The sequence below is a fragment of the Lagopus muta genome, chromosome 2 (genome assembly GCF_023343835.1).
Source record: "Lagopus muta isolate bLagMut1 chromosome 2, bLagMut1 primary, whole genome shotgun sequence".
Lineage (NCBI taxonomy): Eukaryota > Metazoa > Chordata > Aves > Galliformes > Phasianidae > Lagopus > Lagopus muta.
Genome location: NC_064434.1, coordinates 48,843,761 through 48,871,735, shown reverse-complemented (window position 1 = coordinate 48,871,735; position 27,975 = coordinate 48,843,761). Strand labels below are relative to the sequence as shown.

At 37.4% G+C, this 27,975-nt stretch overlaps 1 long non-coding RNA gene across 1 annotated transcript in view; it reads left to right on the top strand.

Annotated features, from left to right (window-relative positions):
- Positions 1-27,133, top strand: part of LOC125688981 (uncharacterized) — a 30,228-nt gene extending 3,095 nt beyond the window's left edge. Inside the window, exons 2-4 of the long non-coding RNA XR_007374986.1 lie at positions 21,147-21,245; positions 22,775-22,874; positions 26,954-27,133. This is a non-coding gene — a long non-coding RNA (uncharacterized LOC125688981). The remainder of the gene's footprint in view (positions 1-21,146; positions 21,246-22,774; positions 22,875-26,953) is intronic.
- The last annotated feature ends 842 nt before the right edge of the window (positions 27,134-27,975 follow it).

Below are 27,975 nucleotides of genomic sequence, written 5' to 3'. Positions count from 1 at the left end.
TAGCTGCCTCGAGTACGTGCTTCATTTTGGAGTTTTCTTACTAATAGTCTCAAGATTCTTATAAATTTGAATTTTGCTGAATTATTAAGTAATGCTACAGGCTAATGCAGTTTCATTGTCTGCTAACTTGAAAACATGATGACAATTTTATCAATGTTATTAATAGAAATTCATATTGGGACCCAGGTAGCAAGCTAGTACTCTGAACAATTTCTGTCAAACTAAGCTGAGAATACTGATAGCTATATACTTTACAGAGTGCAGAACAAAATGAATTTAAACCATGTTAATAAAAGGCACAGCTTTCCCTTCAGCAGGATTTTAGTTGGATTTTCTTTTAATTACTTACTAGAATAATTTACTAATCTATTGCAGTGCAATTAAAAGCCAGATTGGACTGAACCCATATTTGGAAGAACAGGGCATTCACTTTCTTCTGCTGCCAAAATTCTGTTTAATCAGCACTGAAATTTGCAGCATCCACCTTTCCATCTAAATTGCTGTAGCCAGCTAATATGCAGTGTCTCCATAACTGTAAAATACGCCTTCAATCAGTTTTCAGATTTTCCTGTGCATCTAGGTTGAGTACATTCACAAGCTAAACCTTTACCAGTATCAAAGAAGCAGATCACAGACCTGCAATATATTCAGATCTGTTCCAGGGCAATGAATTTATTCACTAATTAAGGTGAGTTGAATCCATTACTCCAGGTCCAGGTCTGAAAGCAAATCTATTATTTTAATATTCAGCCTGTTCAGTAGAGTCAGACTGGAGTGTGTGTCTGTGTGTGCGTGTGTGCAAGGAAGAGCAAGAGATAGAATCACTAACCACAGAAACATTAAAGCCCATATGTTCCCAACAGCTGCACAAGCTGGAAAATTGTCAGAAGTTGGGCAATATCGGTCTAACAGTGTCATTCGCCTGAGTGCACAGAGTGCACAGTTTTAATGTCACAGCCAAATTGCTGCATATGCTGCTGTCTCAATAATAGTTGTGGAGCTTTACCCTACTCCACAAGTACCCTTCATCTTCTAAATGGTTTTAGTGAAATAAATAGCATCTTTCTGCACAGGAACTCCTACTGCATTTCAGTGGGATGACTTCCAGGATAAGAGACTGCTATACTGAAAAAGTTTGGCAGGCTCTGGTACAGTGAAGGAATCAGAAGCAAAAAATTAGGAAAAACTGATGATGAAGATGACAGTATTACCTTACAAAAAAAAAAAAATAATCATTTTCAGTAACTTGTCATCATCAGTAGCTGAAATTTCTGTCTGGGCACAAGGAATATTAGAAAGGGCAGAGATTGCTGCTGCAGGAATAAGGTCTTACATTAGAGATGCCCTCTTCTTGTCCCACCACCACTAATTCTTCCCATTGACCTCATCTTTTCTGGGGTTGAAAGCTGCAGCTGCAGAGCATGGGTTTATTCTTACTGAATACCTCTTATGGTCAACCCTTGATATAGCTCAGGAACCTCAGTGGAAAGAGTAGGATGCCTAATTTCCAAGTACGATTGCAGATTTTTAACTGTCAGATTTAAATAAGTACAACATGAAACAAACAAAAAAAGTCTGATTTTGTTGCTAGAATACTATCATTTTCCACTGATACATCCTAAAGATGTTGCCTAGGTTTGTCCTTGAGAAGATTGAATTTTGTTCTGTGTTTCCACCATGAAACTCCCACCATTTTGATGTGCATTGAACCAGACCTCTTTCTAGGTCTGGGTAAAGCCCTATAAAGCACCTTCAAGGTGAATTGAACTGTGCAGCTTTGAAATATGTTATTGTATTAGGAACCTGACAAGTATCACATTTCTACCCTATGCATTCATTCTTTGAAATATAACCACAGTCAGCTTCTAATATGCCAAACACTAAACCTCTTTTTCCTGTCATCTATGAAGGAGTATTTTCTTGATATAGAAAACTAGCTGTCTATTTTTGTTTGGCTTCCCTAGAAAACAAAAACTATAGGTTTAATTTGAGTGATAACATCACTTCAAAATGATAAATTGTCACTGTAGTTTGGAAAATTCAAAATTGCTAAGAAAAACACAACCACAATAGAGATGTAACTGATGAAAAACTATGACAGCAGGGCTTTTTTCTCTGTTGAGAAGCATGTTAAACAAGACAATGTTAAAATTAAATTGATCTTTGTGTAAGAAGTCTTAAGATCATATACTTCATTTCAAACATAAAGAAAAGGAGTTAATTATTTTCAATTTTCTTTTGTTAACTTCAATGTTCATGCCTTTGGTCTCACATTAGAGTTCATTTCTGTGTGTCTCTTAAAGTCAAGGGGAAGGAGCGTATTACTGAAAAGCAAATAGGCTGAATTACCATATTAGACTTAAATGACAAGGCACTGTTTCATACACAGGATGTAGGAGCCTAAACAGGAGCTGACGAGTTGTTAAGTATGAAATTAGATGTGTTAACTGCATGTAGTGAAACTGTCAATTTAAAGGGTGTCAAGTGCTGTTTTGCAGGTTCACTTAAGACATCCAAGATAGGATCTCCGTCCAGGGATGAGAGAAAATCATAGAAATACAGGAGATGCTCAGCTCCCTGGCAAGACTTGCCTTTAAATTTGCCTTTAGTTCATCTTAAATTCACCCTCAATTAAGTTCTTCTTGAAGAAACACACATGGCTTGGCTCAGTGGAATAAAATAGGCATCTACTGCCATTTGAGATGGCCTAGGGCATTTAAGACATCCACATTTGTCTCTCAGATGTGACACAGAACAAACAGGATACACTTGGCACCTTAACTGGCACTAGATCCCTGTTTTAGACAACTGATTTTGCTGTTTATTGACAAGTCAACCAGTTTACTTTCTAGGCACCACTAGTATTGCCTTATTCACTATCAACTAATATGTGAATCTAAGAAACTCAAGATGCATTTAGATATCAACATGTAGATATTTAACCTAAGATTTCTTAACGTGACACACAACCTTAAGGTTGTATGTTATGTTTGAGAACTCAACTCACCTCCAGGTGCTGTCTCAGGAGAGCATGGGTCTTAGATCCATATGGCTTGTTTACCTGTATTATGCATGTCTCAATCTTCCTAGCACATTTCAAATGCACTAGATATCTGTGTTTGGGCAGCTAAATTGAAGTTAGTCCTTTAGAAAATGTCCATGTAATGAACCCAGCAAGAAGCTCTGACTTTGCTCTAGAATTCCTAGGCATGTACATTTTGGCTGTTGGAATTTTCTCTACTTATTCAACTAGCGCTTAGTACATGTCATCACTGTTCAGGACATGAGTGTTTGAATTGCCAAAAACAGGCTGTGGAGTATATAGAAATCCCTTGCCCACCTAAAAACTTCCAGCAAAAGTTTTTAAGAGGCAAAAGGCGGCTACATTTTACCAATGATTTTTTATGTAAATTTTTCAAAGAACAAGAACTGATTTTATGGACAGATTCTCATTCTAATCATAATATTGTTCCAAAGCATGCTGAGTACTTCTTCAGAGTACTCTACTGTCCTCATTACCAATGACAACTTGTAAATACCAAGCATTGCCCAATTCTGTGCAGTTGTGTGCTTTGCATAGCCAACGGATTAACACTTACCATTACTCCCTCATTAAGAACCTAGATAGGAATTGAAACAATTTAATGAAACTTGTTTGAGTTCACTAAATAGAATGGTGTATTTCATTTTTAATTGTACTTTGTGTGAAAATTCATGACCAAGACATAGAATGGAAGTAAAGGCTCGACTGCTTGAAAAACCTCTGAACACTTGTGCACTTCTGTTTCAGAGAGTTTCTGAGCAGTTACATACCAAAAGAGGTCTAGCAGAAAAACTGTTTAACTTCAAGCCTATGAATCCATGACTTAACATGGACCACACCCAAGTTAATTTAGTTTGTGTATTCTTTTTGCTCCTGGTTATGTGATTCATACTTAGATTCTGAAAGTTAATTTAGGCCAGTTCTTTTAGCTAGGATTCCCGTCAGTTCCAGTATTCCAAATGAAGGATGACTTCCCATGGACTAATTTATTAATGTAAAATAAGCAAAAACAAGGGAAAAAATCAAATATTTTTAGATTGCCTGCATGTCTTCTATCCATTTACCAGTGTGCCACTAATCCCTTCCTAATCTGTTATGTTTATTCTTCTAGTTAGCAGCTATTCCTTTAAAGAAAGCAATTTTTGCCTTGTTTGTTATTCTTAGACCTCTAGAATCATCTCAAATATCTGGCTTCATTATTTTATAAATCAACTGGTTTATACATCTCTTCCAGTCTGCAGTTTTTCATTAATGTAAATACTTTAACAAATTAAGGTTTCTTCCTTTATCAGGTCTGAAATTTATAGTTCTAAATGCCTTAGGATTTACATAGCAGAGTACTTAAAGTTTATGTTGATAGGGAAGGAAAGAACAGAGGTAGTGAAAGGAAGCAAATCAGTGAATTTTCAGGGTTTAAACAGGTAAATTAAAAATCCTTGAGCACTGAGAAAGCCAAGGTAAAATTTTAAACTGAAGAGGCTCAAGACTGACAGTGCAACACTTTTGAAGAGAAGCGATAAATGTATGCGAATGTTTTGAGAGTAGAGTGACTACTGTGGAAAGAGCTATTTTATAGCAATGCCAAGCTGAAAAGCACACAGCAAAGCCTATGAGAGTGTGGATAGAAAGCATTCCTCTTAGGAGTCCAGGCATAGAAAACAATCAGAAGAGATTATAATCTGACCTTCTTTAGGAAACAACAATAAAATCTGAAAGAGACTTTCTTCTCCCTCTGAGAGCTACCCTGCCTTGTGCTGAGTAACATCAGTTCCCCATTTCCTCTTATCCCTCCCCAGATTTCCTGGCCCAAATTGCTGGAATATGAAAAATAAAGTTGTTAAAATCTTATAATCATAGTAGTTAAAAATCATACACCTTAACCCAAGTAAAGATCTACAATAAAAAAAGGAAAATGCCAGAGGCTCTTTAAATTGCTTTAGGGACTTCACTGTTGTCATTGCTTAGTATGAAAGATTGCTAGATACTATGATAATGAGTTGCAGTATAAAACTATATTTTGAGTTATTTTCAAGATAAGAGCAGTGAGACTGGCTAAATCTGATTATCTAGCCTCTCCCACAGATTGTTTTTCGGTCACAGCAAAAATAAATAAATAAAATAGAATAAAATAAAAATCTAAAAACACGCAACAAAATCAGACAAGCATGCACTAGAAAAAAACTCTTCAGAGTTTTTTTTTTTATCCTGTAGGGGAAAAATCGTTGACAGACAAGAGACCATCGGGTATGACCTAAAGGGCCATCTTTCAAAGGGTTTTCAGCTTTGGCTGTAAACTGAGTATGCAGCCTGCAGGCACAGACAGGATCTATGCTTGCAGATAAGATTTTGCTATGCTCTCAGATCACTGCTGGGTCAGTTACTTACTTGCCTGCAGTGGATCTGCACAGAGTTTAATGGCGTCTTGTAAAGCTGGTATGACAGGTCATTTCCTCCTCTAATTCAAGTGTTTCTTTGACAGCAAATGCTAATCTATGAACAGTTGATAGCATTAATATATTCAGGAATGTTCCATGCTCTACATTCAGTTCCCATAAGCAAATGCAGATGGCAGTAAGTTTATTCCATCAGAAGGCTCACAGCTTTGTGCTACAGGGAAAATCATGATATTATTTATTTATAAGCATAACTTTAATTTCATTGTGGCTCTGTCTTCAACTTACCTCTTTCACTGTAGTTCCTTCAAACCTTTTCCTCTTTTTCTCCTGGTCTTTCATGCTGGTCTTTCTTTCTTCCCTTCCCTTCTATTCCAAACCAGCAGCATCTGTTTTGAGGCTGTAGGAGTCTGCAGGTTTTACTGAGTTATCTGGCATCCCTACAGCTATGGATTTATTTTCAAAAACAGTCAAGACTGGAAGAAGGAAAACCTTTAATACAACTTCCTTAAAAAGAAATTTCAACTTTCAATTTGCTGTCATTACAGACAAGCACCACAGGATACGCTGGCATACTCACAGAGCAGATGCCATTAATTGGAGAGGATGGATATAAAAAGGAAGTTGGAGTGTTTTATTCATAAGGCATGTTTTTTCTTGCAATGCTGCAGTGGCTTTTTTAATTAATTAGTTTGGTGAGGCTTCTCTCATCTCATGAGTCAATGCCAATATAACTGGGAAACAGAATAGCATATATAGCCTGAGATTTTCAGAAGTGCTTGGCAGTGAGGTGTGCAAAGGAGACATGCAGGTAGCTGCAGGGCATGGATGCACAGTGCTCCCGAGTGCTCAGAGGGAATTCTGAAGGACCATGCCTTGTCTCATGGCAGGGGAACCTTGCCCACACATGCCATCTCCAGAGTTATTTGTAATGAGATCTAAGCAGGCAGAAGAACCACTGGGTGGCTTGCTATCTTAAAGGAGCCACCCCCTCACTTTAAATAACTGATACCAGGTAGTACTTTATCTCATGCTGCTGCAACCACTGCAAAATCCACGTGGCAAAAATGATCTCACCAGCAGAGCACAAGCTCAGCCACCCTGCCTTTTCTCTGCCCTGTCTTTTCCTGTTATTCGGAACACAGACTGTACTTTCTTCATATATGGTCTTGTCATTAAAATGTATTCAGACATCACTGTGTGTCCGTAATTCATTTCTGTTTCTCCTTCCCCTCCAAAGACATTGTCAGGGCAAAGTGATGGCTGACTGATGCATAAGGGTTACAATTGCACTGAACAGTACAGAAAACTCAGAATTAAGAGGAAATCTTAGCTAGAAACAACATTCTAGAATGAGGTAAGTGTAAAAAAGATGATGAAGCATCTGTTTTAGATAGAATTATATACTTCACTCATAGGAGAGTCAATAAGATAGCATCTAAACAAAATTTGAGATGGCAAGGTACACTTAGGTATTTACCTCTTGGAGGAGAGGGTTGAACACACTCAACCAGGAGAGCCTGCCATTGAGACAGGAGGTTCAGTGGACCCCACTACTTTCCAAACTCCTTGAACCACAGAGGTCAGGAGCCTGAGTGCAACTGAATTCACTCCTAGTTCCAGATTTGTGTGTAAGTTCGTGACTAAGGGATTATACATACACAGCCCATCTAAGATGTCATCTTAGTGAAGCACCCAAAGCTGGACAAAATAGTAGTCTGTATTAGCAAGAAGTCTCTTGACATCAAGGCATAAGCAATCATACTGGATACTGTGGTTTTGAGATAGTTTCTCCAAAATCTGGCTTAAACCAGACAGCGTTCAGCACTGAGGTTAAGTTGGCACTGGCTCAGCTAACTCAGCTGCTGAGCAACGTGCCAGTTTCTCCACTGGCAAGCCTGAATAGGAAAGTGACTGGTAATGTGCTCCCCTCCAAGGTTGAGCAAGGTAGATGATCAAATGTTCAGGCTGGGGAGAGAAGGATGAGTGCGAAAGCACACCCACCCAGGACACCAAACAGTAGCTGCAATGTCTATATAGCATTTTTTAATTAGCAAAGAAAACATATTTTCTCAGATTGCATTTTATTACATATCCGTAATACACTTTTTTTTTTTTTTTAAGTGAATTCACGGCCTCAGCAGTGTTCTGCATTTGTTTATAAAGAAAGTGGGAAAGAAAAGCAGCCATAGTGCACTAAATTCACAACACAGGCAGAGCACACACAGCAAGCAAGTAATTAGATTCATGGCAAGCATGCATAGGTTGAATGTTTCACAGTGGGGAAGGTTATACACTAATTAATGGTTTAAGCATTATTTCTAATACACATAATATGACATTAAAATGTTTGCAGTATATATGCATAGTAGGAGTGTGGGGCAGTATGGTTCTGTGCTGAAGGAAAACCTAAAGCAATGGAAACACCTGTTTTTCTACCACCACCACAGCATCACACCACAATGCACAGAAGCTGCTATTGCGCTCGCTGGTAATTCACCAGTCAATACATGCACAGTCAGTGCAGGCCAAATGACTACTGCTTGTTCTCAGATCCATGGCCACAGGCGTTGGCATCAGTGTAGATGACTACATGAGGTTTGATGTACTGTACACAAAACAGGGCAGAGCTCATCATTACCAAGACAGATACCCTCCAGCCCTGCTGGGATTTCACCTCTCATTCCTGGAAGCAGATTTTCATTGCAGACACCTTGCATTTAGACAGTGCAGCCAGGATTTGAAGTGGGGAGGGCTTCATTTCTGCAAATAGCCCTCTTTATCCCTTAGTTAAGTAAAGTCTGGCAGCTTCAGACAGACCCCACAAAAAAAGTAAGTCGCTGTGCCTAGATCTGTGCCTACACTGGAATGCAGCTCAGCTGTCATTGCAGCACCATTTCCTAGAGCCTGGTGAACTTGCTGAGTATTATCTGCAGGTGTAGTCAGGAACATTGAGAAGTGAAGCTCTTAATACTGAGTGCTTCCAATGAAAATAACTGAAAAAGATTTTGCACCCCTGAAAAAAAAAACAAACTTGAAATATGAATGAAATTAACACTGTCTTGTCTAGTAATCGTTCAGAATGTTTAAAAATAAGCATTTCTCTCAGAATTCTCCATTGTCTTCCTGGTAGATAATTAGCTAAATAACTGTGGTTTAAATCTACTTTTTGTCCTGGAGGTCTTGGCAAGCTTTTTCCCTGCTACTTTGCACAGCTTTATTCCATTCACATAGGAACAATAAACAGTACTAACACTATCTTCAGAATGTACTAAATGTTAATTCACCTTGGAAAGTTATATTTGAATGTAAAGTTAATGTTATTTTCCTTATTACTAAAGCAATGTAAAGTATCCTTCAGTAATGTATTAAAAACAGGTATATACGATAACTAAAGAAAGAAAATAAGTTATCTATTTTCACATATGTACAAATGAAAACACAGTGAAGCACAGTGTCTGTTTTGGAGAAGCATACTTGTGATTCAGAAAGTAGAAGACCATATTTACAAAGCATGCCTGTATATCGTTCTTTAAATGATTGTAAGGAATTAATAAACTTTTTTATTTTTCAGCACAGTTTCAGCCTTATATCTGTGCAGTCAGTGAGGCACCTTGCCACTGTGCTGCAAATCTCTTGCTGCCTGGTTCATGCAGACACATCTGTCTTCTGATTTCATGCTTCTCTGTTCTCCCTCATTTCAGCCAACCATTAGACCACAACCACAGGCACAGTGGGGAAATGCTCCTGTGATGCGGTTTCTGAAATGTGGCTGTTTTTCTTCCCTTGGCAGAGGTTTATTCGTTTCCTTGCTCAGAGCCAATCCTGTCCCCAGCCAACGGTAGCTGTGTGAATTCATTTGAGTGTTGAACTTGGCTTTTTGTGTTGAGAAAAATTAATGGTGAATCCAGCTAACTCAGTGCTCATTCAGGCAAATAAGTTCAATTTTTAGTAAGTAAAATCGCTACTTAGCAGGTTTCTTTATTTATTTAATACGTAGGATAATTTCTACTTTACTTTGATTTTGTCTTTTGTCTTAAATAAGGGAAAAAAAGCCTCCTTTTTAAGAACTGTTCAGAGTCCACAGTAGATGAAATTTTCAGGTGTGAGTAACACTGGTCAGCAGAAGCAGATTTTAGTGACTACTGGTGTCTCACATAAGTAGCTTAATAGTTACTTACATAATACAAAAAGCACTTTCTGAGCATCTTGTTCAGAGTGCAGCAATTGACAGTTGTACAAAGTATATTCATCATAATACTTCAAACATCACTGGAGTTATCAATATCCTGGCCCAGAAAAAAAAACAGTTAAAACCTTTGGTCTGCGACAGCTCATATGCAGTTCAGGACTAGGCATGGACCCAGCTTTTTATTAAAGATCTTAACAAAAATTACAGAAGCATAATCACAAACAGCTGGAGACCTGTCCAGGTGCTCAGGATACCCACAGCCCAGCCCTAGCAGTCGCTCAACACTGAGGGGTGTGGGCTGAGCATGTCTGGGAACTCTGAGTACAGGGCCAGCACAGCTTCTTCAGGCAGCCAAGCCCGCAGAAGGAAGATTTCCCCTGCATCAACTCTGAACCTCTTTTGCTTGATTCAGATGATGGCCCTTGTCACTCATCCTCACACCTTTCATTGCTGTGAAAAGTCTTGCTCCCTCTAAACCTGTAGGCACCAGGGGTGCTGCTGCAAACTAAATGAAAATGTTGTCCATCATCTCCTCCAGGCTGTTACCTTCACTACTACTGATGTTAAACAGAGTGTGCCCCAAGGTAGACCCAGCAGTACCCTGTTGTTACCAGCCTGCAGATAAGTATGATCCATTAACCACTGTCCTTTGAGATCAACTACCTAATCAGCTTTTTTACTTATCTTGTTATGCACTCACTCACACTGTGATGCCATAGTTCAGTTACAAAGTTATTGTAGGAGATGCTACTGAAAGCATAAATGACACTCTTTGTTCTCTCCTTGTCCACAAAACTGGGCGTAGTTCATTCATTTTAGCACAGAAGACAATTAGGTTGGTCAGGCATGATTATTCCTTGATAAATCCATGCTGACTGATTCCAGTCATTTTCTGCTCTTACAAATGCCCAGAAACATGTTCTAAAAGGACTCACTTTATGAAGTTCCCAGGGATAAAAATGTCCTGGAGACAATTCTGTTGGTAAAAGCCATATAAAATTCCCTACAAAATATACTGTCTTAGATTTCCTTCCACTTTACTAGATAAATTTAAGGCTTGGGCTATGAAATCCCACCAAAGCTTCTGAGATCTCTGCATAAATGAGAGAAGCCTCCTCACGTGACCCAACCAGAAGACAAAGATGACCATAGTTCATTCATTTTAAGTCATTAACAGAACACTCCCTTCTGTGTCATTTATTATTAGAATTATATACATACATTTATTTGCATACTATTTAACTACATTAAATGGCTTGAATGTTCAACATGAAAAAGGTAGGAAATACTACCTTTCACATTATTTTGTATACTAATACTATATTACTCTGTTTAGGGTAAATGTCCAATCCTAATATATTTAAAGTGACTATTGAAATGTCTGTAAGCTGGTTTAACAGGAAATAGTAATGTGATATTTCCAAATTTCAACACATTTTAAGTATTTGGCTTCTTGCTTGCTCCCAATATTTATATGCTGTTGTTGTAAACTATGACAAGGACTGTCATTCTGTTCTGTGTTTAGACAGACTCTGGGGCAGTACAGTTCTGGTGAACGACCAAGGCTTCAAGCAACAGTAAAACTGAGAGATATATAATAGATGTACCTGTTAAATTTTGAGAAATGTCTAAGCTATATATTACTGCCTAAATAGATTTTGCCACACTTTTCTTCCTTCCCTTCTTCATACACATACATTTTTGTCACATGACAAAAATAGAAATGGTAATTATCTGGTCTGCCTTTACACAGGTCTGGAAGATAATTAAGAATAACTTAGATTGCATTTATTTATTTATTTCTCTTCCTCCCTATCTGTACCATACTTCAGGGAAATACATGAATCTTGGTGAGTCTTACAGTGTATTTAGAGACAGATCTCACTCTACTCTTTCAGAAGTTTATTTTGGCATCCTAGGTGGACTGAATTAGAAAGAAAATAATGTTTTCTGCTTTGGCTTCTGAATCAGCCAAAACACAGAGCTTCATGGTTTGTGAATATTTCTGCTTGCTGCCATATTTTTTTTCTTGTGGTGCATGGGTGAAAGAAGTAATACCAAGCGCTTATGTTACAGTAGAAGTCAGTCTGAATGTAATGTGATGAAGAAGAAACATTTCTTTAAATGTGAGCATTCCTTCTTCCTGTCAAAATCCTCCTGCAAATAATACAAAAAGAAAATGTCTCATAGAAAGAGCTGCAAGAATGCTAATAATGGAATGTGTTAAGGCCAAGATATACCATCCCTACTTCACTGGCTGTCCTGCCAAGGTAGGCAGAATTCTAATACTTCAGAGTTATAATGATTTGTGTTTCAGTGTAAAAAAAAAAAAAAGAGACTAACCATCACCATTATAAAATATGTTTCAGAGGTTATTTTTAGCTATGTCATTAGCCAACACAAATGAGAGTGTGCTTCAGCACTATATTCACCATTGCTTTCATTAAAGAACAGTCTTCATTTGATTTAAAGTCCAACAGGAACGTCATAGAAGATTTTCAGACAACAGGTTAATTTCTATGCCTGGAATAACATAATTGAGTCAAATTCAATGATGCAGTCTCCAAAGATGCTTTTGCTCAGCAGCCCTTGAAACAAAATGGACACAGCTGCAAAAGATGCTGTTTTACTATCAACTGTGTATCAACTGTGCCTTCTATGAATGTAAAACAAAAAACAACAACAAACCACCAAACCCAAAAACAACAACACAGCAACAAAAAAAATCTGAAAAAACTCAGGATCACCAAGAAAAAAGTACAATCAGCAGACATCTCCACAGAAAATATTTATTTCAATTCCAATCTCCATTCCTCCATTGTTTTTTCATGTAATCTGTTAATCTTTTTTTTTTTTTCAGGGACAGGGTTTGAAACACCCAATCAAAACCAACCAAGAAGCCAGACAAAAAATCCTGCATCAGTGTGCCTTCTGCCTGTGGATAAACTACTCAGTTTGACTATTCAGGATGCTTTGTGTTTGAACATCTTCTGGTTTTCATGGCTTTGAAACAATTTTTATCATCTCCCTTGTGCACTTCAGAGGTGTTTCTTCCTCTTGCTTATAAAATACTGCTGCAGGCCACCACACACACATTGTCAGAACATCTGAACTCCAAGGAAGATGATAATTTAACTTCCCAGTTTTTAAAGCCTTGGATTTAGTAGGTTTAGTAGGCACCCTTTCTTCAAATATTGGTTCTCAGAGTGATATCCAAACCTGAGGCTACAACTGAAATGATATCCAGCAAGGATCTTGATGAAGCAGGTTTAAAAAACAACAAAGCAAACAAGCAACCAACAAAACAAACAAACAACAATGCAAAAATAATGGGAAACTGCTACTTTCAAAAGAATTTCAGAAGTAAATTTGCCTTTATTTAAAAAGACAAATTGCTGTTAGAGAAGAAAACAAAATTATACTAAAAAAAAAAAGAAACCTTCAGTGTTTGTACTGTTCTTATCAAACTATCACAGAAAGCTCGGAGACTCTACAAAAAGACACAGATGAAATGATTCTTAATGAACCAAGTGTCAGTTGCTAAAATATTTAAAACCATTAATAGGCTGGCAGGGTGAGAGAAGAAGACTATTGAGACAAGAACCTCTCGTTCTCTCATCTGATCCAAGCTACACTAAGGTTTTTGCCAACACTTGGATGTACACTTCCGATTAAGAATACGTCCATATAATCTTGTTATTAACACCCTCCAGAGAGCATCGCATCACATCAACAGATTTTCTTCATGAGATTAGAGAGGAGACCAAATACATGCACTGAGAAGCCTGAATAGAAATGAAGGACCAAGTGTTCTAGTGGTCTTTCCATGAGGATTCATAGTGTTGCTTCCTTAATTGGTGTATGGCAACAACAGCAGATGTTTAATGTCATTTCTCAACTCCCAGCAATATAGGTATGAATATGCCTTAAAGCAAGTCTAGCATGAGTCATACTGAAGCCCAAAATTGAGAAGCAGATGGAACAGTTCACAGTTCACTGTCTGAATGAGAAAACATCAGAGATCTCTCCAAAATATTTCATTGTTTTCTTTGTCTCATCCTCTTTACAGTTCTCTTGGACTGTAAATCAGGTACGAGGAATTGAGGATTTGGTTTTGACATGAATGATCTTCTCTCCTGGCTCCAGTTCACAGTCAGCACTGAATATGCAGCTATCTGCTATATATCGCAACTCTTTGATGGTATGACTTCTGGCTGTCTAAAATAGCAAAATTATCACTGTTACAGCCACTCCTTTTCTCCTTGACAAAGGATGATGCTGATTTTTTTTCTTCTGAACTAAATTACTTTGAGTATACATTTTGGCAGAGATACAGAAGAAGAAAATCCAGAGTTGTGAAGTCATAACAAAATGAGATGAAAACGTTAACAATATCAACCAAGAAAACACCATTTCTGGATGTGCTTACCTAGATTTCGTACTGTATTCATTTGACGTAATTTTAAAGCACAGATACAGTAGATGAAGCCTACAAGGATTAAAAATATATATACAGTTCTAGTTATTTGAAAGAAATAAAAGACCACAAAGAATATTCTGATTTAGAAGCAGAGCCTGGAAAAAACAGCAAAATTGCACTGTGGGGTCAAAAAATAACTGGCAAAATAGACTACAGAGGAGAAGACTTCAGATAATTAAGCTAAGAACTCATTTATACCCAGGTGTACATAGTTACATGTGCCAAGAATAAAATTAGAAGCTCCAAGCTTTGCAAAGTAATTTCTTCAATAGTTCATTAAAAATATAAATGTCAAATGCCCACCTTGCTACACCAATTTATCACTTACATGATGAAATTTGAGTGAGACAACATGACTAACAATTTGAAACTTTTAACTAACAAGAAGCAGAAATGCATTACTGAATGAAGAAGAGATACAGTGAAGAGCAACAGCAACAGTCTGAAGGCTTGGACTAATAATAAACTAGAGAATATAAATACATCAATTTTGGCAAAAGCTAATGGGTGACGTAACTGTTGTCATAGATATTACAAGAAATGTTGACTTCAATATGATATGGATGAAGTTATGCTGGAAAATTTGGCCAACAATCAGTAAAAAGTGAGAATGAATACTTTCTGCTTTTCATAGTAAAAAATAAAGTTGCAGAGACTAGGGGATATCTGGTTGGCCACTGCACTAAAAGCAAACCAAAATCTTTTTTGCAAAAGGAGCAAAACTTAATATTGCTATTGCTGATAACAAAAAAAAAAAATCCTGACCAGCAGAAAACTATTCCTATGGTCTCATGGCTATTATCCAAACATTTCAAATCATCAGAACTTTTTCTAGTGACTTAAATAGACTCTGATGTTCTCTCATAATTAAATGTACTTATGGCTAGCACCCAAAGCTCAGGAAAGTTCAGAGGACAAGGGACTGACCGAGGGGAAAAGAAAATTAGAAAGAAGACAAGGCGGACCTGACAATAGCGACCTTGGGGCTTTTTTCCTTGAGGCAAATCTTAATGCTACATCTTTTTTTTCCAAACTCACAGAATGGCTGATGTCTATAGGGACCTCTGGAGGTCATCTTATCCCCTCCTAAAGCAGGAACACCCAGGTTGCCCAGACCACGTCCAGGCAGGATCTGAAGATCTCCAAGGAGAAGACTCCATAGCCTTTCTGAGCAACGTGTGCCAGTGCTCCATTGCCCACACAAGTACAGAAGTGCTCCTTGATGCTCAGACAGAACCTGCTACATTCCAGTTTGTGTCCATTGCCTCTTGTCCTTGCACCACTGAAAAAAAACTGGCTCTGTGCTCCTTGCACTCTCTGTTCAGGTATTAATATACATTGATGATCCTTGTGAGCCTTCTCTTCTCCAGAGGCTGTCTCAGCCTCTCCACACAGGAGAGACACTGCAATCCTTTCATCATCTTGGTGACCCAACAGTTGAAGGAAAGAGAAACTGAGGAAAGCTGAATCAAGGAAAAGGAAAAAGACCCTGGCCGAGCTGGGGGGAAAACACAGAACACAAGTGTAGCTCTTCCATGTAGCTCTGACTAGAGTTGCAGGGATTTAAAATAATCCAAATACCTCATGAATCTTTCATGCTTTCTTATTCCTATGACAAAAGTAAAATAAATAAATAAATAAATAAATAAATAATCAAACAAGCTCTGAGACAAAGGAAAAGCTTTGCTTCAGCGGTAAATGGAAAGAAATCAGCTGATACTGAGGAAAAAAAACAAATTACAGTCACATAAAATACAATGTCTTGTGTTTTACTACTACAGTAGTATATGCTGAAGTACTGTTAACTTCCAGGTTGTTAAGAATCCAAAGTTTCTGTGAACTACATACAGATTGGAAAGATCAGGAAATGTATGTGACAAAATAAAAGGAGATAAAAGATGCATTCTCAAGCTTGATCTTTTTTAGTAGATAATGACTTCCCCCGCATCCCCCTTTCTCTTATTCAAGCACTGAAAGCAGTAACTGTTAATGTATCAAAAAGATATATGTCTGGCTTTTGCCACAAGAGTCTATCTGAAAGCAGTTCTGGAGGTTATTAAGGGAGGGGACTTCAATACTTTTTCTAAAGCTTCCTGTCTTAGAGAATACTGTTCTAAACACATCAAGAACTGTATTTGTATCAGCCCAACAAAGTTCATGGCTTGGCTTTTCCTAAGAAAAGGTATAAGGACTAAATAAGCATATAAAGAAAAGAAAACACACTGCAGGAAATGCAGCTTCTTTTCAGCACCAATTAAAAAAGAGGGAGAGCAGAGTCACCCCCATCTGCAATTCAATGCATCAGAGATACAGCCAGAACTTCAGAGTGCGGCTTAATCCCAAAGTTACCAATCAGAGTATCAAGAATAAGAAATAAACGAATTGCAAGTGGCATGCACTCGATGGAGATTTACCATATGCACTTAAAAGGCAAACTGTCCCCTCTCTTAGTTGCTACTTTGAAGGAGCATCGTCAGCCAGGCCCAACCAACCTCTCAGGCAGGCCCCATCTCACAGGGGCAGCTTTGCCTTAACACGTCACTGACTAGCGCTGAGACACATAACACATCCTCTGCTCGTTCTTTTAGAGAGTTTAATAGAACTCCCAGGCATGGAGCTCATACTTGACATGAGCAGAAACAGAAGCCTGCAAGTGAATCTTCCACTGGAAAAAATAAAAATTAAAAATCACATCACAGGTCTTCAGACACCACAGCTGAAAGCAAGAGAAGCCACAGACTACAAGCATTTCCAATTAAGTAAAATTTCCTCTTCAGTGAGATGAAGAGGTTTATTTTTTTTTCATATGCATCTATTTACCTGTCCTCTAGATTCAGTGTGAGACAAAGCTAAAAAAACAAACAACAACAAAAAAAAAAAAACCAAGAAAAGAAAAAAGGAGCAATTTCAATCCTTAAAACAAGGAAATATATTTGCCAAAGAATGAAAAGAAATGTTACAATTATTAGTACCTATTCCGTGTACAGCCATTGGTGTACCTGAACATGTTTATTAGTTAACACAGAAGAGAAGGATTTTGTTCAGAAAAAGACATTATGGTTTTAGTGAAATACCTATGATCAGAAAAGATGATTATACATGGACATGGAATAAATAGACCAGTATTAGGACATTACACCAGCACTCCAGAAGCAGAATGGATTATCTTAAAAAGAAATTAACCCAAGAGTGTTTCAGATCTATCAAACCTGCACAAGGACAGCTTTAAAAGGTGTCATACTAGGATGCAGCAAATAACAGGCTAGCTCTCAACACCTGCTGAGGCTACAGGCCCTCACCAAAGCACGCATCATCTCCCACATGGCAGGTGCAGCATTCACTAGCAGCGACTGCAGAGGAAGGTTTTTGTCTGCCTCCTCTGCCAGCCAGTCCAGCACAAACATTTATTCAAGTAGGATAATCAGCAGAAAACAGTTGGAAGAAATAGAAATTCAGTTTATTAAACTGTGGAAACAGTGCCAGAAATTTAGAAGTATAATCACACCACTTAAGTCCAGCCATAGTGTTTAGATTTTACTTAATCCTGACATATTTTTGTAACTTATTTCAGATGAATCAGCCTTTTAAAAACGTTTATGTAAACTGTTCTTTGGATTTATATGCAAATACTACCCTTTGTATGCCTAAAGTGCTGGAATATTTTATTACCACAGTTTACAAGTAGCGTAAGTATTTACCTTACAGGTTATTCCTAGGTCTTTTGATGGTAAATAGCATCCAAAGTAAGGAAAGTGCTACCTCTGGTACATTACTAAAATAAATAAGCTTGGGAATCGTGAAAGTCCCTCTGCTAAGATGCTGGCAAGAAGACTAATCCAAACAAGACTGGTTAGCTTGATTTCATTCTGATTATTTGCTTAGCATATACAGTAAGAACTGTATATAAGGTTCTGGCAGTTATCTGCATTATAAACGAGATACTTCAAAGACTACTGGTGTGTGTCAAAAGCCATTTTTATCTTCTGATGCTCCTGGTTGACTAAAACAGTACTCATGAGCTTGGAACTGAAGTGAAATATCTGCTTATGAAATAAAGATTTCCTATTCTGCTCTAAGAAAGGAGAAAGAGCTTTTTAATCTCCAGCCATGCTAGAAACATGCATCTACATATTCTCCAAGCTTATGTAAGATCAAGGAAAACTTTACTCCTATCCATCAGCTTGGACTGACCCAAAAGGTTAATGAAGCTATGGAAAAAATAGCTAGGGCCCAGGCCAGCCAGTTAGATCCCATCCCTAGCCTCACCTTTGAAAAGGAGCTTCAAATCTCAGCTTATTTTGCTTCAGACTTCCAACATATTTTTCCACACCTTTTACTGCAGGCGAGAGAGGTTTGCTTAGCTTCTATCATATATTTGTCATGGAAAACTTCACACTCCCTCTGAGTAAAACCTGTTCAATACGCATAACTATGTAAAGCCCCTTCAGTGACACAGAGAATCATTATTTCATTAAATGCAGCACTGCAGCCTTAACATAACTCACACTGTTTTCAGTTATACATCCTATAAAAGAACCTTAAAACAATATATCTGAAATGCAAACATACAGGATAAGATATAACAAAAGAATATACCATATCTCAGTATAGTGTAATTTTATACAACAGAGAGACGAGAGACAAAGCATTGCTTTCTTATGAACAAATTAAGCCTTGTTACAATAGGTACTAAAAAAAAAAATAGATTTAAGAAGTCAGGCATTTTAAAGAGTTAAGATAAATCTCTACACAATAAAAATAAATAAATAAATAAAAAATCAACAACCCTCCCCCACAAAAACATAACAAGGTTTACATGGGGAGAGTTTTAGTTCATTCCCACATATGTTTTTTAACTCTACTTTGTCCCTTGGTGGTGCAGAAGTAAATTAGCAACATGAGAAAAGTACTAAGGAAAACAGAAGGGGTATAATAATTTCACAGCTAATTATTAATTAATTTGCTCAGGCTCTGCTGCAATAATCAGCTCTTGAACAGCTTCACTTATTCCCAATGAGCTGCTGCAATGTCTCTGTTTAAAATTCCAAGGGGGTCCTAGTTGCAGGTGGCTGAATAGTAATGACTGCAGAGGACTTAATTTTGGTCCTGCATTCTATGCTTTCTGCAGTACTAGGCATGGCTAGGTCACTAATGGGAAGGTAGATATGATTTACTCCTGATTGTTGAGTTATACCTGTTTAAAGCTGAAACAAGAGATTCAGGTGATATATTGCTGTTCTTGTGTTGCTGTTAAATCATAAGAGGTTAAGACAAAACTGGTATTATTGACATTGGAAAAATCATCCAGGACAAGTGAATCTGCATAATGTACTATCAACCAAGGCTTTGGTGTTCTGATACAATCAATATACCCTGTTAAGAGATGGCAAGTTCTGCTAACATATTAAATAACAAATCATCTTTGAGAAATAGATGCTGTGAGAAATTACCTGAAGTTTTTTTACACGCTGCATCTCTTTCAGATGAAACTCCTAAAATATAGCACAAATAAGCAGTTCAATGTGCATTTGATCTCATTTGCCTCTCTCATTCCTTTCTGCACGCCCCACAGCTTATAACTTGCTCTAACATGTCTGATAAAAGGCTTTTCTTCTACACACACACAAGAAAAATTGAAAAAGATATTATTCTTCACATCTTTATATTAATACAGTGTTGTATCTTATTATATGTTATCCTTGGTATCAGAAATTGGCATAAGAACTGCCACTGACCTTGAGAGGACTGAGTAGAGAAACAGATACATGTTAAAAAAAAATGAAAACATTTAGGAACAGGTGCAATGAGAACTCTAGGATAAAGAAGATTAGGTAGATTTTAATACCTAGCCCAGGTATGTCCAACCTACAGGCTACATGCAGCTGGGCAGTGCTCACCCTGCAGCTGCCCCCTGCCCTGCATGATCGTGGTGGCAGCTCTGCCTCTGCCCTGCTGAGCAGCCTGGCTTCATCCCTCAGCACCAACTGAAGGCTGCTGCACTATTAACCCCATCTGGGCTGAAACCTGGGCATGGAGTGCACTGCAGTGCCAGCTCAAGTCATGGCAAATAAATTTATGGATTTTGATGCACTGGCTAAACATAGTCCTGTGAGCACCAAAAAACATGCAACTATGCATATCCATTTTCAGTCAACATAAATACATTACCAGTGAATTTCAAATGGGATGTAAAGAGTTGCAAAAATTTGTGATCATGTCTCTTTACCAGACTTTTACAAGCCCCCTATTGTTAAAGAGAAATAACCCTCACTTTACAACCACACCTTATTTGTGTCACTACTTTTTGGTAGTACCTACATTTGCTACGAGTTGGGAATTCAACACAGGCTTCTAGGAGACCATTACTGTTAGTGAGAACACTGGGTTGAGCAAGTTTTTCCTCTTCCCCAGATGAAGATTTGTGAGAGAGTTTGGGTCTACCAGAGAAGGAGCTTGACTCTGCAGAATGACTTGAAGTGAAGTGATGGGACTGAGCCTCTGCTGTCAGGACAGGTTATGCATTCTGTATTAAACAGTCCTTGGATTTAAGAGCAGGAAAAGTACTGATGCTCCCACACCAGTACTTAACCACAACACTACAGAGTCAAGCTCCATCCCGCTAAAGAAATTTAGCATTGTTTTGGGCAGTGTCCTTTCCCTCTCTGATGCTGAGTTCTCTCAGAATGGAGGATGTCAGGATGGAGATAGGTAGATCTACCCCAGCAGCTATCTCCTCAGATGCAGCTAAGGCACACTTTGCAGGGTTCCTCAGAAGTTTGCAGTCTTTGTAGGCACTTACCATCAGGAGAGGATGTGGACTGTCGATATCAGTAGCAGAGAGATGTACATACCTGTAGCCCTAAACAAGGCACCCAAGCTCTAGACTGGGGTTCGATGGGCAGTGCTTCACATTACATTTTCTGCTTGCATCTTGCTTGTTCAGTATACTGAGGGAAAGCAGAAGAATGAGCTGTGGGTTGTGGGTCACTGCCCCTTCCCACATACTGTCTAAACAATTCTATTTCATTGTCCCTGTAGGGTATTACGTCCTGTTCTAGAATCAGGTCCATAACATGAGAGCCATGCAATATATTTCCATAAAGGATTACAATAATCTGCAGAGGACACCTCCTCTTGGTAAGCTTGGTAAGTAATTAAGAAATCAGGCCTCTGATGGATAGGAATTGGAATGCCCTGAGTTAATTGCAAAAATAAAATAAAAATCAGCACATGAACATAAAAGAAAAATAAATGTTTTAGTTCTATAAAATGAGCTTCTTGGCATGCATTACCTTCAGAAACAACTGAGAATGTGCAGTAAGCCTCAGGATTGATCTTCAAGTAACCTCTGAGGAAAAGCATTACAAACATAACTAGTTTTAAAAAGCAGGAGTAAGAACCATAAAATTCTTGCAGAGCTTATTTACTATTTTATACCAAGATCTATGTATGTATAAAATATCATGAAAATTGCACCTAATTTACCACAGGTCATTTCTTGAATAAAAAGTAGGAAGAAAGGGAATAATAATTTGCACCTGTTTTTATATTATTTTCATCATAGTAGGCAACCTACCTGTAATAAAAAAATGCAGCAACTGTGTTTTGTAATGCCATGTTTATAGTATTGAGTTATACGCAATATAATATGCATCAATGCCATATGGTGCATAAACAGTAAAATAAAGTGTATGAAACACAATGGCATTACAATTATTTAGTGCTATAAACACTATAAAGCATCAGAGAAGTTAGTGAAATTATGCTGAAAACTAAGCAGCTATGTATTTTCAAAGTTTTGGGAGAACTTTATCAAGAACTACTCAGAATTAAGTAGGTCCTACTTATAACAAGGGGTGAATCCTTCACTGGTAAAGCAGCTTACTGACTATATCCATGCAGATTCTTTCCATGAGCTGCTGCACTGCTCTCCAGTGCAAGCTTAGGAACTACTGTCAAGCAGAAAGATTGTGCCAAATGGACTTTAAAATAGTAATTAACACGGTACTGACATAGTTTGCATTGCTTCCAGGGCTCTCCAGGAATTCCAAACAGATTAATCAGTCCTCAGTCAAGTTATTACAAGTTCACAAAACATGGTGTTATAGATATCCACTATGTGAAAGGATTGAAGATTTGACTTGGCCTTATCTGAACAGACATGTTTGGGTGCTTGTGTTTTCTTTGCCTATAAAGCTAGGTGATGAAGTTCCTGACTCTCATCATCAGCTGGCCTCTCCCATTCCACAACCTGCTTTATCCCGTCAGCAGAATACTACAACACTGGTTCTGTAACAGGGACCACTCAGACATCAGAAAAAAAAGCAACCTCCTATATAAAAGGTCCTGAATCCCATCTTGGTGATTTAAATAATCTTCTGACCTGGGAGAAAAGAGTTGGTATATGTTATGTTATGTTATGTTATGTTATGTTATGTTATGTTATGTTATGTTATGTTATGTTATGTTATGTTATGTTTTGTTTTGTTTTGTTTTTTTCCAAGTAGCTGATCCAAATGTGTAGGTATAAGTACAAATGCCTGCTCCCATGGAAGAATTAAATAGAGGAAGAGGTGTAAAGAAAATATACTTTTTTGCAGTCTGTCCAATTTTCTTATGAGTTTACAAATAGATATTAAAACCTCAAGATATTTTGTGTCTAACAGGTGGAACACTCAGACCTGGTTGGTAGGAGGCAAAACCTGTCCAACCTGAACGTACAAAATCCAAAACTGTGACAGAACCCTAATAATCCCTGTTATGCGGGTGAGTTTCCTAATTTTGCTGCAAGCTGACTTCCATAAAAACTGCATTTTTTTCTCAAAATACTAAAATAAACTAAAATAAAACTAATATTTTATTTCCTTGCCCATCTTTTGGGAACAGTGATTTAGTCTAGGATAAAATAAGTATTACAAAATTTGTCCCTTACTGTGGAGGTGTATCAAGATATAGAAGTATTTTTGCTCTTCCTTGCTGAAATACATTTGACTGATAAACCATGTCTTAATTAGAATTCTACTCAAGTCATGAGAGCACTGAAATAAATATAAATGAAAATATTAACTATTCTGTAAGTTATTTAAATATTATTAGTTGTATCAGAGAAATATATTTGTAGACGTATCCTTAATTCACTGGAATTACATAGAAGAGGGTGTGGCCTATTGACTGAAATAGTACAAAACCATAACGCATGCTTTTTCTTTATTTTTCCAATGAAATTACATGCATCATCTTAAAGGATGTGTGTGCATTTCCAGCTGGATTCCATTGCACAACATATTCTGTTACACAACAATCATAAAATGAGTTTCCTTTAAAAGACCTTTTTTTTTTTTTCTCTTAGGCATTCTGAACTTTATTTTTTCATAAATCTTTATTTACTTCAGACAATATACTTGTTCAGAGAAGCTCCAGAGACTTTTCTCAGATGTAACATGTAACACTATGTTACAATCCCAGACATTACCTAACTGAAATAAAAGAGAAAAAAAAGTGTTTTTCAGAATTTAAATAAACAGTGTTGTTACCAAGCAATGCTTTTATGTTTTCTTAAAAACATCACTTTGATGTTTGAAGCAGTCACAGTTTGCTAGGGCAGACAGAAGATATTTGAAAAACAAAGCACACAAACTGAGTTCACAGAAGAGCACAGCATGGCAAAGCAAAGGCCAAATTCTGTCTTCTTGGGCAAGTATTACAAAAGGCTGTAGCTACAAACAAGCAGGGAAGTAGACAACTGTCTTACTTTTTAAGCATTTAACATCATTCCAAATATGATGAGAACAAAGATTTTTGCATCCCATATTTGTTCAAATTTATCTGTGCTTCTAGAAGAAACGCTGAAAAACAAGACTGTAAATTGTATCAAGTATACAACATAAAACAAATGCTTACAAATCAAGTATTTGAATCCCTGCAAAATCAGGTTTACAGAAAGCACCTGATGTGATGATGAAGAGAGGTATTCATATAGCAGAATAAGCTGTTGGAAAAGAAAAGCTATCAAATTTTTTGGATGGACATGTTGTACATGCTTTATAGTACAGATAGTAGTAAAACAAAGGGAATGATTGCAATGCCACATTTTAAACAACACTAAGACAAAAAGAAGAAGGAATAGAAATAGTTGTTCTCAACGTAATTACCGCGTCAGCAATTAGAAGGAAGTGATGAATGAATTCTAAAATATGTGACAGGTGCAGGACTTAACAATAAGCTTTGAGGAAAATCTGAAGGAAGTTTCTGTGGGTCACACAATCATGCAATTATGAAAATATCCATCTTGCTGTGTTGAATAAGTGGTGAGAGCAGATCTGAATTTCATAAAAGACTGGCAGGCCTGCTGTCACCTAGCACCAGCACTGCTGCTGGCTTCATGATTCTCCAGACTGCAACCAGGATCTGCAAGCTCCAGACCCGGCAGCTGCTTGTAGATTGGAAGGAGAACAGAGGTCTCTAAATTGCTTCCTGGTTCTTATGTCAGTGTAATTGCTTTGCCTTGGTGGCAAGAATATGGCACTTAATGCAAACTGTACTGAGTCTAAATTAAAAGGCAAAGTGGAGAAGCAATGTGAAAGATTACTTCTGAATTAAAATCCTACTGTGCTAGTGTGAGATACTGTTGGCCTGAATAACTCTAATAGTAATTGCAAACAATTAAGATGAAGTGGAAGAATGGAACTGAAAGAAACCCTATAGGCAGGCTATTATCTTTCCTCAATGATCACAGATAACTTTTGTAGTGTTTTGAAGTGCTAACGCTAACATAGTGTCCCCAAACCAGCTAACAGTTCAGTTCAGAAAATGTACGTGATCCAGCCTTCACTGAAGTCAATGGAATGGACAACTTTAACTGTAATCCACAGTACAATGTTAATTAAAATTATTTTTTAGTCATATTTGCAAAAGATGCAGTAACTTGCCACTCCAAGTCAACATATTTTCTTCAGTCTGCATAGATATTTTATATCATATGTGCAAAAGTACAATAACTATGCCATCAAAATTCAACCTTAGTGTACTATAAACAATACATACAAATGCCTTAACACTGAAAGAAATGCCACGGAGGTCAGTAAGTTCAAAAGTCAGACACGTATGCAACTATTGAGTACTGCTGCCACCTTCAGGAAGCATATGAGAAAAAAAAAACACAGAAATACTAATTAGAAAAGAGATGGTAAATAAATCAGAGATTTATACTGATGCTTGGTAATCATTTTGTACTTCTGTGCCATTCATTTTCATAATGGCACATAAATGATCGTTTTATTTTCCTTAATTTCTAAAGAAATAAGTCCAATGTTAAGAGAATTAGTTAAGGCTATTCTCAGTCAGTGACATGTATATCCTTGAAGTTTCACCAAGAAAGATTTGTGGATCAGGAAACCATTTTATTGGTGTTTGGATTTTTATATTGTTATTGAAGCTTAATTTGTTTCTGATTCACCGAGGCAGTCACTTTGCATTGCAGTGTGGATTTTATTGTCTGAATCTCTGTTCTAGTAGTCACTTTTACAGGCACACACACAGTATCTATTAATGCAACCTGCTTCATACAGATGGAAAAATCATTATCTATATATTCACTATGTTACATTTTTAATCAATAACGTTTCTGGCTGTTATTGGATAGGAAGGTTCTGAGCTGGTGCTTCATAATATTATGAGAGTCCTATTGATTTTCTATCTGTTTTCCACTGATAGAAATCAGGAATAGCAATGTAAGATCTTCAGTCTTTATGAAGTATTAGTATCACTGAAGTGTAATTACCAAATAGGTAATCCTTAAACTGACCCAATTTTATTTTTTGATTTGTGTAAGAGCTTATACAAGGTTTACATAGGCTTAGCTCTCACTAGTGAGATTCAAACTCATCTGATATAACTACACTAAAATCATGATAGTTCAATTCTCTTTTGTAATGGAACTGATGCAAATTCTGTGTAGACATGTTTTAACATATGTATTGCAAGTTCACTTGGAGCTATTAAATGATCCAGCCTGCTATCCTCCCAGTGTTCCCTTATTACTTGTTTTAGAAGGAAACATCTAGCAATGGGTTAGAATTTCCCTAGAGAACACAGGGAGGGAAGAATAGATGGTTTCTGAAATAGAAAATTTCCTTTGGAGATTATTTAAATAGACTTTCCCATCAGCAGTAATATTTTAAGCCATTTCCTTTTTGATATTTTTTGATTAGATTATGATCTAGTGAACTTTTAAAACATGCTCATTGTTCCTTTAAATTTGGAAAATTTCCATGAATAATGATGTGAGAGGACAATAAATGCCACACTGGTCATAGAAGGGTTGATGAAGTGTCTTCATCTTTTATTTGGGGGCTCAAGAACTGCTTAAGGGATGTCAGAGTATTCAGAAAAGAGAGGTAGGCTTCTTGTCATACCTTCAGACACAGATTTCACACTTATTTCTCCATTTGTGACATCCAGGGATGTGAAAAGCTGAAGTGGGGATATCCTGGCTCCACATGGCTTCAAATCTGCTTGGGAACTGACTAAAGAAAGCTGATTTTTTAAAAAAAACTTCTAGAATTTTATTTTTTTTGGTCAAGTACTGTTTCGTCCCGACTTTAAGTTCTTTAGTAATGCTTCTGTGAAAACCTTATCAGGCAAGCAAAAGCATGCAGTCAGATTTCAATATCTGAAATCTGGTTATGGTAAGTTATGGTAAGTTATTCCACCAAAAATTCAAAAATCAACCCCTTCAATTTGCTATAGCAGAAGTTGTACTTATGCAGTTGGTGAAAATCTTGGTTAAATGTTCCTAGAGACGCTAATGCATATGTATTAACTACATAAAATCTTTCTCTCTACAGATCTTTATGTGCCATCCACAAACGGGTGGTGGTCTTGCAACAGAAGAATAGGGGAGGAAACACAGCAGAGCACACAAGAAAGAAAGAAGATAAATTATTTCCATATTTTAATGTCACTAGCATTAAGATGAACTATTTCTACCATTACGCTAACTGTAAAGAAGACTCCTTTGTTGTTCATGGTTTTCTCCTTTCTGAATGGCTGTGCTGGAGACACTGTAGGAATATTTTAGATTGACAGAAAGTTCATATATTCACAGAATCACAGAAACACTTAATATCTCCAGTGTAAAGGACCCAGAATAATCATCAAGTCCAACGCCTGACTCCACATAAGACCACCTAAAAATGAGACCATATGTCTAAGAGCACTGTACAGACACTTCTTGAACTCCATCAAGCTCCACTTCCCTAGGGAGCCTGTTCCAGTGCCCAACCATGGTCTAGTGAAGAACCTTTTCCTAGCGCCCAGACCTTTCCCTGACACTGCTCCATGCTGTTCCCTCAAATCCTGTTGCTGTCAGCAGAGAAGCAAGTGCTTATCTCTGCTCTCCTCATGAGGAGGTATAGGCTACTATAAGGTCTCCCACCAGTCTCCTCTTCTTTGGGCTGAACCAAGAAACCAAGGGACCTCCACCCTTCCTTATAAATCTTCCTCTCCAGACCCTTCACCATCTTCATAGCCCTCCTTTGGACGCTCTCTAATAGATCTACATTCTTTTGTACTGTGTGCCCAAAAGTGCACTAAATACTTAAGGTGTGGCCACACCAGTGGAGTGGTATTGAAATACTGGTATTGGAAAATTTGGAATAAACTATTTCCAAAGGTAATAATTCAAATTTTGGAATATGAGGAAATAATTTTATTAATCACAGAATCATACTTAGAATATTTAGAGTTGGAAGTAACCTTTAAAGGTCACCTACTCAACTCCCCTGCAATGAACTGGGACATGCACAGCTAGATCAGGTTGCCCAGGGCCTGATCCAGCCTTGCCTTGAAAGCCTCCAGGGACAGAGCA